The sequence below is a fragment of the Ambystoma mexicanum genome, chromosome 4p (assembly GCF_040938575.1).
Source record: "Ambystoma mexicanum isolate Mex_15411 chromosome 4p, UKY_AmexF1_1, whole genome shotgun sequence".
NCBI lineage: Eukaryota > Metazoa > Chordata > Amphibia > Caudata > Ambystomatidae > Ambystoma > Ambystoma mexicanum.
Window position 1 is genome coordinate 71,790,132 of NC_090927.1, and position 17,620 is coordinate 71,807,751.

Sequence of the window (17,620 nt, forward strand, 5' to 3'; positions counted from 1 at the left end):
AATGACATCTTGGTGTACTCTGCTTCTAAGCAGGACCATGTTAAACACAGCCGCTCTGTTCTTGCAAAACTCCGGCAGCACCAACTATATGCCAAACTTGAGAAATGCTCCTTCCATGTCACTGAAGTAGAGTTCCTTGGTTTTGTTCTCACTCCCAGAGACGTCCGAATGGATATGCATAAGGTGGATGCCATTCTTAATTGGCCTTAACCATCACCAGTCAAAGGGGTTCAGAGCATGCTCGGCTTTGCAAACTTTTATCGCCGATTTATTGTTATTGTTATTTTGCATTTATATAGCGCCTTATATACCATTGGTATGGTCTGAAGGCGCTGGTAGGTTGAACGCCCTTGGGAACTGATGTTCATAGCAGTGGAGAGAGTAGAGAGAGTCAAAAAGGGTGTATGTGGGCACCGGGTATGTGTGCAGCTCGTGCGGTATCCGTGTAATAGCTGCATTCTAGCGGTAGGTGTGCTGGTTGAGAGGTCAGGAGTATGTGTTCGTTCTGGCAGGATTTATCCAGACCGGATGTGGCTGTGTTAGGCCTGAGGAGAACACCTGGCTGGGGGGTGTGTTACCAGCAGTGATTACTTAGAATGATGTGGAGTGAGCGGCGAGTGTTGGTATGAGAACAGTTATACCGAATGGTGTCATAGTATCACTGTGTTCTAGTTGAGTGGTGATGTAAGGAGAGAGTAAGCGTGGTGGTGGGATAAGATGGGTTATATACCCTTTCAGATATTCTCTGCATTCCAAATCATACTATATATGTCGCATGCTCTAGTCCGTTCCATGCACTCCTATCCACTCTATGCATCCCAGTCTGCTCCATATATTTCGGTCACGCATTCATGCATTCCGGCTTGCCGCGTGCGTTCGAGTTCGCTCCGTGCGCTCCAGTTCGCCATGCCTACTCCAGTCATTGTGGGTTAAATGCTCTTTAAGCGTTCTCTGCGTTCCAAACCATACTTTATACGTTATGCAATTCTATGTGCTTCAGTCCGTTCCATGCGCTCCTATCCACTCTTGTCTGCCCCACGTGTGCACTCTTGTCTGCCTCAAACATGTACCCACTCACCCCCTCTACCCACTCACCCCCTCTACCCACTCAAGCCCTCTATGCGCTCACCCCCTCTACGCGCTCATCCCTTCTATGCGCTCATCCCTTCTACGCGCTCATCCCTTCTATGCACTCATCCCTTCTACACACTCATCCTTTTTACGTGCTCAACCCCTCTATGCAATTCAACCCCCTTTACGCACTCATCCCCGCTACGCACTCATCCCTCTATGCATTCATCCCTTCTATGCACTTATCTGATCCCCGTACTCACTTGCTCCCCGCACTCATCTGCGCCCCATACTCATCTGCTTTAAGTACTCGTGTCTTTCACGCATTCAACATCAGTATCCTGTCCTATATATTCATCTCTACACTCATCTGTTCTATACCTTCATCCGTTCTGTACACTCATTCACTCTTTACACTTATCCACTCATACGCTCTATCTACTCATCCGCTTTATCCATTCAACCACTCTGTACACTTATCCACTCATCCACTCTATTCACTCATCTGCCCTATCCACTCATCCGCCCTATCCACTCATTCTCTCATCCGTTCTATCCACTTGTCTGTTCTATCCTCTCATCCACTCTATTCACTCATTCACCCTATCCATTCATCCGCCCTATCCACTCATTATCTCATCCGTTCTATCCACTTGTCCGTTCTCTCCCGAGTTTCTCCCAGATTGCACACTGATTACTTCCTTATTACGAAAAAACAAACGTTTCCAATGGACAGATGAGGCAGAGAAGGCTTTCCAAGAACTCAAGAAAAGATTTACCTCAGCCCCGGTGCTACTACACCTTCGCCCAGATCTCCCATATGCAGTGGAAACCGATGCCTCCAGCATGGCAATGGGGGCTGTTCTCTCCCAGAGGTATCCCGAGACTGGTCAGCTACACCCAGTGGCCTTTTGGTCATGTACATTTTCCACACCAGAGCTTAACTACGCAATAACAGATAAGGAGCTCATAGCAATTAAGACAGCCTTTAAGGCTTGGCGACATTATCTTCTAGGCGCTAGACATACCATCACGGTAATCACAGATCATCGTAATCTACAATACCTCAAGACAGCAAAAGCTCAGTCATCTCGTCAACTCTGGTGGGCTGTTTTCTTTGCAGAATATGATTATGTGATTACGTACTGACCCGGAGTCCGGAACGGAAAGGCCGATGCTCTGTACCGCACGGGCATCGATGAGAACGCATATTTACCCCCAGACCCTGTAGCCATCATTTTGAGTGAAAGACTACTAGGCCTTACGACAACTTTATCCCTGGATGATCTCCAAAAAGGAATTCAACTCCTAATGAATAATGAAGCTTTACAAGAGTGGACCACCAGGAGTGAACATCATACGACAAGGGACCAACTCCCATATTCCAGAGGCCGTCTTTATCTACTAAGTAAAGCATTGCAGGAACAAGTCGTCTCCAGCTATCACGACTCCCTTCTACAGCCCTTGGAAAATCCACCCACACCTTGGCACACACTCTCCCATGACTTCATCACAGATCTACCTCCCTGCCATGGTTTTAACACCATCTTAGTGGTATTAGACCTGTTCTCCAAAATGGCCCACTTCATTCCACTCAAGGGTCTACCAACCACTTCCAGTTTGGCAAAGGTGTTTTTAGAGAAAATAGTACGATTACATGGTTTCCCTTCCATCATGATCTCAGACCGGGGTAGCCAATTTATTTCCAACTTCTGGAAGAAGAGTTGTGAGATTGCCCAAATTGATATCCGTCTATCCACTAGTCACCATCCCCAAACTGATGGTCAAATTGAGCAGACAAACCAAACATTGGAGCAATACCTGAGGTGCATGCTACATCAAGTTGAACGGAATTGGAGGGACGTGCTATGGAGAGCCGAATATGTCTCCAATAATTCACTACACGCCAGCACTGGACAGCGCCCATTTTATACCATGTATGGAAGGCATCCACGTACTTCCAAGTTGGATCTCCCCATGGCCTTGGAAATGCCAGCATTAAAAACCTTACATACAACCATCACTCAGGCCTTTAAAAAGGCAGCAGAACACCTGGCTCGAGCTAAAGAGAGACATAAAATGTTCTCTGACCAACATCGAAGGAAGGCCCCTGAATACCAAGTCGGAGACGAAGTCTGGTTGGCAACCCGGCATGTGCCCATAAAAGGAACTCAAACCTTTTGCCCCAGGTACTTAGGACCATACACCATCAAAGCCATTATACACCCTGTGGCTGTAAAACTAGCCTTACCGTCAAACATGCAGATCCATCCAGTGTTCCATGTATCACTCCTAAAACTTGTTCAGGCTGGAACTCGGGTCAAGACACCACCAAATCCAGTATTGATTAATGGAGAACCCGAATTTGAAGTCAGAGATATCCTGGATTCCAAATTCACCAGATCCAAGTTGTTTTATTTAGTGAACTGGAAGGGATACGGCCCTCAGGACAGGACATGGGAGCCCAGTGATCACATCCATGCGCCATGTCTGGTGAAACGTTTCTATCAGAGTCATCCAACCAAACCAGGACCAGACTGAGGGAGCACCGTGAGAGGGGCCTTAGGGGGGAGTGCTGTCAAGATTCATGCCCCTGACCCCCACCGCATAACTGCCCCCGGCAACAATGGGACTACAGCTCTTAAAAGTGGCCCCAAGGGCCTTTCAATACCTTAAAAGAAACACTTGGAGTCAATCCTGGCACCTCTGGCCCGTAGAAAGTATCTGACATGGGTATAACCCCAACATGGAGGCCTGTAGGACAGTTCTGTTCCTAGAACTGAACTATGCAGACCAGTGTTTTGGGTGTGGTCAGGGCCCTCAGGTGTGGCTGGCTATATAAGCCACACCCGAGTTGGAACACACCCTTTGTGTTATTATGCACACCTGCAGCATAATGCTCACCGTGTCCAGATCCTGCTTACCTGCTTACCTGACCTCTGGCCCAATCCTGAAGTCCTCGAACTTGACAACATCACCGATCTGGAGGAAAATAGAAGAAGAACAGCATTACTAGCAACACTTACCTGGATAAGCAATGGACCTAGAAACCATTCCAGCGCTTTGCTCGTTCACCGCTCCGGAAAATCACTACAACCTGCAATGGAGGGAGAAAGAGAAGAGAGAATAAAAAAAGCAGGTTAGCAACTCTAGTAATAAATCTACGAACAGCGCTGTGCTCCGCACATCAACACTTACCTATAATCTTAGCCGGCAGGCGCTGCAATCTCTTCTTCATCCGGCTTCTCGTCAAGAGCTCCAAAGGCAGCCATACCTGTGGAAACTGCTCCCCTAAACATCCCTGAAGACCTGCTCTCTAACCTCGATTCCAATACCCCATGTGTCCTCATCTTGCTTGATCTCTCTTCTGCCTTTGACACTGTCAACCACATCATCCTGCTCAACCGTCTCCGTGATAACCTGGGTATCTCTGGCCTGGCTGACCTCTTTCCTCTCCAACAGACCCTCCCAGGTCCAACTTGGGTCCTTCCTCTCCAATATCTTTTTCTCTTCCTGTGGTGTTCCCCAAGGATCTAACCTCTCTCCCTGGCTGTTCAACCAATACCTGACACTCCTTGCCCACCGCATCGCCGGTCTCTGTCCCAACTTTCAGTGCTATGAAGATGATACCCAGCTCATTTTCAGGCTCCCCTCAGCTTCCTCCTCTCCTTCCCTCATCTCTGACTGTCTGTCTGCTACCCAGGAGTGGTGTGCCGCCAATGACCTCTGCCTTAATGCCAGTAAGACTGAGATTTACTCATTGGCACACCCACTCCCTCCTTCCCTGCCGCTCTCTTGGCTATTGCTGATCTTTTTATGGACTCCATGCTTGGTAAGTATTTGTATTTTGTTTATTTATATGGCGCACCGGGCCGCAGGCAACTGGGCGCATATTTTAGGAGGCAAAGTTACAATTACATATGTGGAGGGAAAAGGTGAAGGAAAAAAAGTGGCTCTACCAGCCTACAGACAAATTGCGGGTAGAGCTGCACTATGGCAAATCTATATACAGTATAAAATACAAAAAGCATCATTTGCTGTCTTTAGTGCAGGAATCAGGAGGCGTAGCCGGCGATTCAAGTTCCTTCAGAATCTTAAACAATTCTTTAGTATTAGAATCCGCTTGTGTAATACGCTTGTTGAAAATATCTTTTTTAGCATGGAAAATAGCCTCTTTATAGTTGATGGAAGCTAAGATAAGACTATCCTTATGGGTGTCAGAAGGATGGCCTTTCGAACGGGCTTCAGTATTACGTTTTTCTTTAAGTAGCACTCTCAACTGTGGTGTAAACCATGAATTAAGATGTGCACGTGGTTTAGATTTCCTAGGTTTGATTGGGGCAATTGAGTTCAGAGTTGTGAGCATGACATGGTTATAAGTGTCCACTAGAATCGACGGATCAGAGCAGGACATAGACGCTTTGCTGAGTGTGGGAAGGATGAGAGGGAGGAGCTTGTCTCTTGTTATATCCCTTTTATTTCTAGTCGGCAGGGCCGGGGCAATAGTTTGTTTGGGACATTGGACAGCTTCTATGTTAAAGGTGATAGTATGGTGGTCAGACCATGTACAAGGTGAGTTAGTCTGCAGGTTAATGTTGCAATGTTACAATTTAATGTGAGTAGGTTCTTGTAGGTTCTTGAATGTGGTGAGTGAACCCCAGGTTAGTTAGAGTATTAGCAAGGTCAGCCGCAATGAGGTTGTTCGGGTCTTGGAAGCCCAGCTTGAGGTCCACCATTAGGATAATTTGGGATTTAGTTTTCGAATTATCTAATAGTAGGGAAGTGATGTCATCTACATAGGATGAGGCTGGGCCAGGCGGTCTGTAGATGAGATGTAGAGTGGCAATTTGATTCGGAGAGATGGGAAGCTTGACTGACAGTAACCCAACTGAGGGCAACTTTAGGTTAGGCATTGCTCTGAGGCCAAGTGAGTTATTAAGAATAAAGGCTACCCCGCCTCCTCTATATTGCGGGGTGTTGTGGTCACATCTAGTGATAGAATAGTGCGTAGGCATGTCAAGGGAGAGTAGTGGCCCAGAGGAGCCATGTCCCTGATATAACGATTAAAATCAAGGTCTTGAGTCTTAATGAGGTCTGCGATATCCAATGCATGAGCAGGGAGGGACCTAGCATAGATTAATGCACCCTTAATCGGCGTGTCTTTGGGGGTGTGAGGTAAGGTGTTGTGATTGGGCTTGTGGTCGGTTGTGGAGGGCTCAGGGTGACTATGGCTAGGAAGTGATAGATTGGTCAGGGAACAAGGCTTCGGCGTAGGGCAAGTAGCACAGGCTTTCTAGAGCCCAATCTGTTGTTTCTTAGATACAGAGCGCAAGGTTGATTAGGTAAAGGTTTCTTAGCGAAGTGTTCTCACCATAAGGCAGGTGAATTTAGAAAGGGACTAGCGGATATAGATGTATCGCTGAGTAGTGCGTCACTTAGCTGTGGCCTGCCCCCAGTATGCATTTGTGAAGGGGGTAAGTGCTGAGATAACTGATTCAGGGTGGCACTATTGGCCAGGTTTGTCATGATGCAAGTGGCTACGTTAGGTGTGATGGAACAAAGGATCTGTGAGTAGGCAGTGTGAGTGGGTACCCAAGCTAATGTAGTTAGAAATATGAATAACCATTGAGAGGGTAACGCTAGGTTGCACATGAGCATATTGAACAGCTGTGATGCACTGTTAGGCAGAATCCTGTGCAGTGCCCTTAGGGACCACTACACACAATTAAGACCACAGGTGGCAATACATGTTTTACCTTTGGTACAAGCCTGTACTACTATGTCAGAGTGGTAGCAGTGGCGGAGGAGCCAGGCTTATCTCAAGAGTATATGAACAGTAGCAGAGATTACACAAAGGGGACCACAATTACTGTGACTCAAGCAAACACTGACTCAAGGTTTCAGGTAGAAAAATATAAGTACATTTATTTTTAAACCGTAAACACAACACTTCTATTCAAAATCACACGTAAAATACACTACAATCAACCAATTCACTTTGGTACACTCTAACTCAAGGTAAGTACCCTATGTTTTAACGGACCGGTGTTGTGAAACAAAAGACGTTACTGGGAATACGGATGCGATCACTTTTTGACAGTAATGACAGTTCGATCTTACTAAAGAAAAGTGTATCCCCGGCAAGAAATGTTACCGGGGCAAAAACACACTTAGTCAACCAGAGAGAGTTGAGGGCAAAAATCACAGGCAATACTTTTGTCAAGGCAGACAGAATCAGAGAACACTCTTAGACAGAAATTCAAGAGTCAATAGGCCGGAGCCCGTGTCAAGTGGAACCGGGTTCCGGTTGTTGAGGATCACACAGTCGGACAGTTCAATATTCAACGTTGCCAGGAGTACTTAGATATTGTTAAGAGAGGAAGCAAAAGTTATAAGAAGGAGGGAAGACACGGGCAAGCCTTGGAGGCGGAGAAAAGGGATTCACCCTAATTCCTCAAGCAGAACACAGTACCTTATGCAATGAAGAAACTGGTGCCACAGCAGTTGTTCCTGGTAGTTTCCTGCAAACCTACGGTTCCTGGAGCTTCATACGAAGGAGGACGTCTGGAGGGGTCTGCACCACACAGGGATGAGGGTGGCAGCAGCGACGGTGAATAAAAGGTGCACTCCTTAAAAACAGGAGAGGCTCTTCAGATGGTGTTGCGCTCACCTGGTATCCACAGGGACGCCACCCAGCCGGGTTACTCTCTGATATGCTTCTCAGCTTTGCCCTGATGTGGTCTGCGGGGAAGGTTCTGCCTCAAAATACAGGAGGACTGTGTTCAAGACTGACCGACTGGGGTAAGTATCCTCCCCCACCCCCGTATGATTTCAGTCCCTCTGGCGCCCTCTCCTCACCTTGTGGTAGAATTAGGCATGCTCTCCGTCCTGCCTTCTTTGCAGGGGCATGTTGTCTTTCATGGGCAAGTGCGGTCCAGTTACTTCACTGACGCCGGCCCGTTTGATTTTGCTCAGGTAGGTCTTATTGCTGTTCTTTAGTTTTGTTGCTATCCTGCATGCCTTTCTTTGTTTAAAATGTCTCTTTTTTCTCCCTTAGGTATGCAGGGCTTCAGCGCGGCGAACTGGCTTGGTTGAGCTCTGCTGGTAAATGATGGCGCATTAGGAGCGCTATGATATGGTAAGTAAGCGCTGTGCGCAGCACTGCGAAGTCTTGCCTTTGCTAACCTGTGTTTTCCTTCCTCGTAGGTCGCGATGTACTTCTGCGCGAGTGGAATGTCCGGAGTGGTGCCAGCCGAGAGGCACCAGCCAGGTAAGCCTTTTGAGCAGTTTGTAATTTGTAAATGTCTCTACTGCTTTCTTTAATGTTGCCTCTATCTTCCACTTTCAGGTCGTTCTGTCTGGGAGGCGTGCAGATTCGAGGAAGCTGTTCTCAGTAGCTGCGAATGTTTAAAGATGAAAACTGCAGGTAAGATGCTGCTGCTAATGATGTTCCTTTTGTCTCCTGGCAGGTTCTGCTTCTCCGAGGTTCGAGGGAATAGCTGGACACGGTGAGTGTCACGTTGCAAGCTGCAAAGTAACGTGAAGCGTGTTGTCTGGCTCGGGTGTGGTTTAAATGGCCCCAACAAAATAGTCCAGGTAAAGTCAGGCCTGGACTGGCCCACCGGGACACCGGGAGTTTTCCCGGTAGGCCTCGAGGTGTAGGGCCTCTTTTCTTGGTGGAGGGATACATAATCAAAGGGAAATCATGACATAATCCCATGCATCCAGCCAGGCTGGGCTGGGTGGAGTTTGCGCGGCGTGCTGCCTGGATGACCTTTCTGCCCGTGGCTTGTGCGTCTGCAAATTATGGGAGTCATTGGCCAGGCACATCACTGAAACTGCACGTTCCTAGTGTGCTGCTCGCATGCGCATGTGCGGCCCAACGCATGCCAGTTACAGTTTTGGTGACTCGACGATGAGGCAGGCTGTGGGCCTGCACCATCTGCATTGACTGTTTGGCACTGGCTCAGGGCAGCAGGTCTCGTTTCTTTCACAGAAAGGTAAGGCGGCATGAGTACCAACTTAAGTCTATCACAGCGCTGCAAAATGCTGTTTAAGAGAGCGACTGCAGGCACGTAATGAGAAATTCGTCCTTGTTCCTTTCCTTCCCGACAGTATATAAATGTGACTGGCATTGGGGTCTGAAATGGTTCATAATCATAAGGTCAAGTGAGGAGTTAGGCGCCGCTGCACTGGGAAGCGCTATAAGTATGTGCGTATGTAGCATACGTTAGTATAGCGCAAACCTAGCTAGAAAACAGAAGAGCGATACAGAGGGGCGAACGCTAATAAGGGGGTAGCAACGTGCTTGGCACTGAGATTTGGATGAACATTGTGGGCACTGCAGGAAACATAACGTGCACACTGCACATGCATGCGGAGGACGACTTCCGATGCATTGATATGGGATTTGTTTTAAACACGGAAACATGGTTCGAAATATGGATCTCACTTGTTGTTCCCCTCCCAACTTTGCTTTTTAAAAGTTTCCAGAAAAAGCACATCTCTGTGAAATAATTTGCCACTGCAATGCGTACATGGTATGCTTTAAGCACATTTATGGCACGATGATGCATTAGCCATCGGTAGGCGCGATTGCACGGGAGAGGAGGAAGAATAAATCACGATTAGCTGGTGTCAACTGTCACCTCTACACTGGCTCACATGGGCTTTCTTTCGGATTCTTAGTGTGCGGTTGAAGGTCCTTGTGCAGTGACTTGGTATCTACGTATTGGGCATAACCACAGCAATATGCAGAAAGCTTCACAAGGTTTAAAATTTGGCGGCCCGAAACTTCCAGAACGGTTTCTTTCTAAAATAAAAGTGTAAGAACAGGAAAACTTAATTTAAAAAAGTAGAGGAGCACTGCTCCCAACGGCTCCCACTCACTTCGACCACTGGAATTGGCTTAAGTGCCACATAGAAGCTGAAACTATGGCCATTTCCACCTGCTTTCAGCCCCTCTCCAACCAAAACACATCCTCCTGTGATCTCTTTGAGCTAGTTGTATCAAGCCTTACCATCAAACTGTGTGCTCAAAGTGCCTGCCAGTGTTTTCTCAAAGCATTCTTCTGAGAGTTAATGACTTAATTGGAACTGCAAAAGCACTACCGGTGTAATAAAAATGTCAACCAGGTCTGCCTTCAGCCACTCGATTTATAAGCACTATACATGTCCTTCACTGAAGTCCTGTTCAAAACAAGCATTGACAAAGCCAACTGTTTAAGCTTGTGCATCAATATTAGGCATTCACCAGGCACTGCTGTTATATGCCCAGGTACACTCACCACTTTCCACCTGCTATAATCCAGGTACACTCACCACTTTCCACCTGCTATAATCCAGTTAGTACGACTACAGCAGTGCCTGACAAATTCCTCTCCCACCATGCCTACACAAGCCAACACTGTTGGCATTGCCAGTGCTCATTTAATAGTGCCTTTTATCTGTATCCCCTTCCTAGCATGAGAATAGGATGAAATGGATTAGGGATGCATGTTGTCTGGGTACCTTTAAACTAGATGAATTAATTTTTCTCATCTGCAAAATGTGCAATGTCCCTGGTCCCTCTATCATCTACTTTGAAAGATCATGAATTTATTTAAGACATGACTTTTCAATCCATATATGTTTAAAACATGCTTCAAATGCACTCATTTCGACTAATTCTAGTCAACATTTTCTTGGGGGAAACTCAAATCCCCTCATAGAAGGAGGGTTGAGCTCCCGTCATGTGCACGCTCGTTCAGTGAACTATGGGGCCACTTTGAAAAATATTCCAGGGCCACTTTTGGTTCCCAGTCCGGCTCTGGGTAAAGTAGTCCCTAGGCTACCACACCCAAAACACTAGACCGCATAGCTTGGTTCTTAGGAACCAAGCTATGTGGATGCCTCCATGTTGGCTGACAATACAATAAAGTAGTTCCCAAGCACATTGTTTTTCATGGTGTATGAGCCTGGCGCCATAGGCGCCAGGACTACCCCCATGAGGGCTTTTGAAGAGGATGCCAGGCTCTAGAGGCCCGAGTCCTGGCTCCACCTGGCCAATGAGTTTGCCAGAAGGGGTTTTGGGCGAGGGTCATGACAGATGGCTATCCGGACCACTACAGCAGTGTGCAGCGATGTCGAACAAGAAGAGGATCCTCTGGCTGTGGACGATGAGCTGGTTATCCCCACCAGGCTCAAGGGAAGAAGACTCCGGACTGGATCTTCTCTGGTCGTCGAAGGGTAGATAGCTCAGGACTGCAGCAGGGCTTCACCGGGACAGGGTAGTTGCAGCAGCCATCTTCTTCTCCGCTTCTCTTTGGTTCCTTGTAGTTCCAGTGGCGACTCTGACTTCTAGCCCAATAGACCTGCCTTTTATGCAAAAATCCCCCATTCACACAGCCTGGCTGTCAATCACGCAGCAGGGGGTTGTCCAGCCCGGACAACCACCTCAGCCAATCATGGCAAAGTGCGACTTGGGTTTCCTAGGATACCCTGTGCAGGGGATGATTACACCCCTCCCTCACATTCAGCCCACCCAGACACCCAGGTGCCTGGAGGAGGGCTTCTTGGCAGAAGCCCGCCAAAAGACAGTGAACAAAGAAGGCAAACCTGGTTTGCCGCACAAAGTAAAACACAAAACGGACTTTAACAAAAAGAAATGGCGAATAAACCCGACCTGAGCCAAAAGAAAAAGTATTTGGTCAAGCGGGTTTAAGTTCGAGGCTAATATAATAGCCTAAAACAATACCACGTTTATATAGTATAATCGCGGTAGAAAAGTTACGGTAGATACCACTGCCACCAGCCAAGTCTAAATGTTAAAAGAGCGAAACAATGCTATAAGAGGTACAGTTAAAAATAGCTAAGGATTAACCCTTTCCAGTACTCCATGTAAGATGGGGTGTACTGGATCTGTGGTTAAATGGCTAAGTAAAGTTAATGGCAACTTTACCCTTTTCTTGTCCACAATCACAAAAGCAGATGAAATACACATGGCAAAAACACAGGTAAGAGTGGGAAAAAGAGGCACACTCTTACCAAGAGAAAAAAAGTAACTCCAGAAATCCAGCAAAGCTGCTGGGGGACTCACTAGGTGAGCGAAATTAGCCATAAAATGTGAATTCTCCCTAACACTCGCCCCCCCCCCAGACTAAGGGACAGGATGATTTAATCCACTCCTGGATGGATCTCATACCTCTAGTCGGTTATATACATCCTAGAGAGACCATCAGCACTTTGGTGGTGACTTCCCGCTCTGTGCTCAATGGAAAAATCAAATCTTTGTAGGCAGATTGCCCATCTGAGTAACTTTGGGTTTTCCCCTTTCATTTGCATCAGTCATCTCAGAGGTTGGTGGTCAGTCTGATTGATGAAGGTAGATCCATACAAGTATGGTATAAACCTCTTCAGTAACACACAATAGCAAAACATTCACGTTCTATGTTTGCCCACCTTGTCTCAGGATCCTTTAACTTCCTGCTGATGAAACAAATGGGGTGTTCCCTACCTTTCTCATCCAGTTGCCTAAGGACTGCACCTATACCTACATTAGAAGCATCAGTTTGTACAATGAAGGTTTGGTGATAGTCAGGAGCCCTTAGGACTGGAGCTTGACAAAGGGCTTTCTTCAGACCTTCAAAGGCTTGATTGCACTCCTCATTCCACCTGACCTTTTTGGGAATTTGGGAGAAGAGATGACATTCAAGGGAGAAGCTATGGTCCCATAGTTCTCTATGAAGTTCCTGTAATACCCAGTGAGACCTAAGAGGGCTCTCACTTGGGTTTGAGTAGTAGGGGAGGTCCTAGTTTTGTACAGCTTGTACTTTGCTAGGCAATGGCCTTATTTCACCTCCTCCTACCTCATGTCCAAGGTAGACCACTGTACTCTGACCAATTTGACATTTGCTTGCCTTTATGGTCAGATGGGCCTGTTCCAGAACCTGCAATACATATCCTAGGTGTTCCATATGTTCTTTCCATGTAGGGCTGAACACTGCAATATCATCCAAGTATGCCATGCTGAAGTATCCATCCCATTCAGAACTTGATTGACCATCCTCTGAAATGTAGCAGGTGCATTCTTTAGTCCAAAAGACATTACCTTAAATTGGTAGAGGCCAGCTGTGGTGGAGAATGCAGTTTTCTCCTTGGCATGGTCTGTCAGGGCTATTTGCCAATATCCTGACGTTAGGTCAAATGTGCTGAGGTACTTGGCTGCACCAAGTTTGTCCACCAGCTCATCTGTCTTAGGTAAAGGATGGGCATCAGTCTTTGTGACTGCATTTAGACTTCTATAGTCCATGCAGAATCTCAACTCCTGGGATCCTGCCTTTGGTACAAGCACAACTGGTCTAGACCATGGGCTGGTAGAGGGCTCTATAACCCCAAGATCAAGCATGTTGTTGACCTCATTACTTATATGGATTCTTACATTGTCTGACATTCTGTACCCCCTGCTTTTGACAGGCAATGTCAGGTACGTCAACCTCAATCTCTGATTCTGTCCTCTCACACACTTCCTCACCTGAGGATTCAGTTGTGGGTGCCTTCGTTTTCTTCCTTTATCTTACTGTTGATTTCTTTTTATGCAGGTATGGTCGGCCTCGGTACGATGCCACAATGGTTGCCAGAAAAAATCCAGAAACCAGAGGCCCCGGATCCGCAGCCGCCAGGAAGGGGAAAAACCCGCACGGGCAAAAAAAACAATGTATATTCGGAGATCAACGTGATGGAACTCCAGGAGTGAAGGTAAGTGGTTGATACACAAATTAGAACTTCACTACACCTTAAGCGCAGAGAAAAGGGCGTAGCTAAGGAAGTAGATTGCAGAATCCCCGTGAAAACAAAGGAGAGGAGAAAGATGCGATTTTAAAAAAGGAGCCCAGAGAAAAACGGGCAAGGCGGGAGCCGGCGCAGCGAGAAAAGCGGCAAAAAAGGGGGGCAGTCTAGGAGAGAAGGAGAGCCAGAGAGGAAAGGAGAAGGAGAGGCAGTACCTGAGGAGTAGGGCTGAGAGCCGAAGGAAAGAGGGGCTCAGCGGAGCCAAGGGAAAACTTCAAACGGAGCGCTGGCAACAAAGTGGAAAGAAACACAGTTGCAACGTGCTCGCTGCCGGCTGGAAACCACTGAAAAAGCCGGCGGCGGCCATGATGGAAAGAAACACTAGACCACTGAAAGCGTTGCAGTCTAACGTAATGGAGTAATTCTATGGCGGCTGCGTTGCCATCGGTCCTATACCATCACATAGAAGGGGCGCATTACAGGCAAACAGTCACCAGTGAGTATGTCATGCTGTCCTCCAAGGGGTCAAGCCTGGTGAAAGTGAGAACAGGGAGGCAAACTGATTTAATAGTAACTTGCACTCATCCTGCTGGTAAGATGTGAGACTGGAAGAGAGATTAACTCTTTCCACTTGCTCATCTAAAGGTAAGCCTCTGAGGAGGTCAGGCAGAGGTTCACTCTCCTCCTCCTCCTGAGCTGAAGCTAGAAGCAGAGCTCCTACATCAGGTCTAGAGACATAAGCCTTTAAACGGTTGGTGTGAAAGACTCTGGGAGCCTCCTTAGGATTGCCTAAGTCCACCAGATAGTTCACCTCTCCAAGTTTACCAACAACTTTGAAGGGTCCTATCCATTTGTCCTGCAAGGCCCTCTGCCTTGTGGGGACCATAACAAGAAGAAGCTGGTCTTGAGAGAACTCAACCATGTTAGCCTTCTGGTCATGCCAATGTTTGACCAGAGCTTGACCAGCCTTCAAGTTATCACTTGCTTCTGCCATCATGTGACATTCTCCTCCGGAGACCTATCACATAGTCAGTCAATCTGACTGGCTTGGGGGAAGGAGCACTCTCCAACCCCTCCTTAATCAGGGCCAATGGACCTCTGACTGGATGGCCATAGAGAAGTTTGAAGGGCTGAATCCTACTCCCTCCTGAGGGACATCCCTATATGCAAAGAGAAGGCATGGCAATAGAAGGTCCCGCTTTCTTCTAAGGGGTTCTTCTAAAGCACCTATCATGCTCTTCATAGTGCTGTTAAACCTCTCCACCAACCCATTGGTTTGGGGATGGTAGGCAGTTGAGAACTTGTAGGTGTCTCCACAGGTTTTCCACATGGCTTGCATGTAGTGGGACATAAAGTCTGATCCCCTGTCAGATATCACCTCCTTAGGAAAACCTACTCTGGTAAAAATACCAAGTAGGGCCTTAGCCACAGCCGGAGCCGTAACAGTCCTCATAAGTATGGCTTCAGGAAATCTAGTGGCATGATCCACTACAACCAGGATAAACCTGTTGCCTGAAGATGTGGGAGGGTAAAGAGGACCAACAATGTCAATCCCAACCCTCTCAAAAGGAACTCCCACCACTCGGAGAGACACCAAGGGTGCCACATTCTTGGCTCCACTCTTGCCAGAGGTTTGGCAAGTGTGGCAGCTTCTGCAGAATTTGTCTACTTCTGAACCCATTTTAGGCCAGTAGAAGTAAAGACAGAGCCTTTCCTTGGCCTTCCTAAAACCTAAGTGACCAACCAAAGGTATCTCCTGGTCTAACTGCAGAAACTGGCGTCTGTTCACTAGAGGTACTACAAGTTTCTTGCAGTCTCCAGGGGTTGACTCAGTTTGTTCACTGTAGAAGTGGCCATCTTCCCAGTGCAACCTATACTTCCCAAGCACAGTCCCACTGAGCTGAGACGCTGCCTGTAGGTGAAGACCTTCCAGGGTAGGACACTCTTTGTCCTTTCCTGAAGTCTGCCCTGTTGAGTCCACCTTCTGCCAGTAAAGACTGCAGCTCAGGATGGTCAACAGGGTCAAGATCTCCTACCAGAGTAAGATCTTCTTCTAGATCTGATCCCTCAGTATCTAGCTGAATCATACAGGGTTGAACCTCACATTCAGCCTCAGCTGGTGGAGGAGTCACAGATGTGACTTTGGACAGTCTTGGAGATGCTGGTTTTTTGCTGGCAGACTTGGGTTTCCCCTTTGTCTCTTTCTGTCTTGCAATAGCAGTAAGTAAGTCCTGTGGACTTGGGGTGATGGTTTCCTCTCGCATGTCCCCAGGAGACCCTCTCAATGTTCTCTCCCTTGCAGACCTAGTGAGCTCCTGCTTCCTTCTGCTGGGTGACCTGGGGGTACTAGGCACAACTCCAAGAGTTTTATGGTCATTACCCAGCAGAAGCCTCCCAGGTACGTTATTTTACACACTTACAGGTATTCTGACAGTCATGTCATTACACTGGATGAGAGCTGGTAACTGGGCAACCATTTGCACAGGGCCTCCAGCTAATTTGGTTAGGTGTTTGGGTGCCTTAGCAACATCCTCCACCTTGAAAAAACATTCATCAACCACAGTTCTGCTGGCTCCAGTGTCTCTGATGGCAGGGGTTTCCTGACCATTCACAAGAACACTATCTTTGTAATACTCTTTAGTATTATCTGGATTGAGTTATAGACATCTAAGTTCTGTTGTTCCCAAATACCCAGGGACACTAAAGAAACACTAGCTGAGACTCTCATGGGCTCATCAGCTAGTTACTGAAAGTTTCCACTGGCCATAGATACTTCATCCACCTGGGAGAAGGCTAAGGAGACAGTGTGGACCCCTGAAGGTTTACCCTTACATCTGGGATCTCCTTTCACATGGTCATTTAACCCACAAACAAAGCATTTTCCAAATGCTCTCTGGAATGGGGGTTTGTTCTGACCTCCATCTGGTTTGGGACCAGATGGTACACTAGCCTGATTCGGTTCCCCTTGTGGTTTACCCTGGTTATGTTTGGGGCCCTCTTTTGGAGTGGGATTATTGGAATTCTCTTTGTTGTCTTTCTTTGACTGCCTTCCCTCATCCTTTTTCTGAGTAGCCCCAGAATCCTTGTGAGTAGCCCTATTGGCAACCCACAAGTCAGCAGCCTTAGCTAGCTTCTTAGGATCTATCTCCTTTGAATCAGCCAAGTGCTGTCTAAGCTCAGGGGAGCAGACATCAAAAATAGACTCCAACATTACAAGATTCCTTAAACCTTCAGAAGTGTTCACTTTGTAACCCTTAACCCAACCATCTAAGTTTTTCAAACATTCACACACCCAGGTAGCCCAAGGGGTACCATCATGTGTTTTGAGGGTTCTAAACCTCTTAAGATACTGGGAAGGGGTTTTCCCAAACCTAGCTATTAATGCTAGTTTCACACACTCATAATCCTGTTTATCCTCCTCCCCCAACTGCATTACAGCATCCCTTGCAACAGGGGGAAGCCTACAGAAAGGCCAGGAAATCAGTGTCACACATTTCTCCTCTTCTCACCTGTTTCTCTTTACTTGTGAGCTTCTTGGAAGTGGCTTACTTCTTTCGCACTGTCCGAGACTTGTATAGGCCTGGGCGCGGGTCTTCGGATTCCAGCGTGGGGTCTCCGGCTGTCCTTTGCCGGGTAACGTTCAGTATCCAGGACGTGGAGCCAGGAGGGAGGTAGAGTACCAGGCTCGGAGTGGTCCAAAGCACCGTAGCACCGAGCACAGGACTAATCCAGGAATAGGGCACGTATAAGAGGTAAGGAGGGAAATGAACAGGGCTCCAGGAAT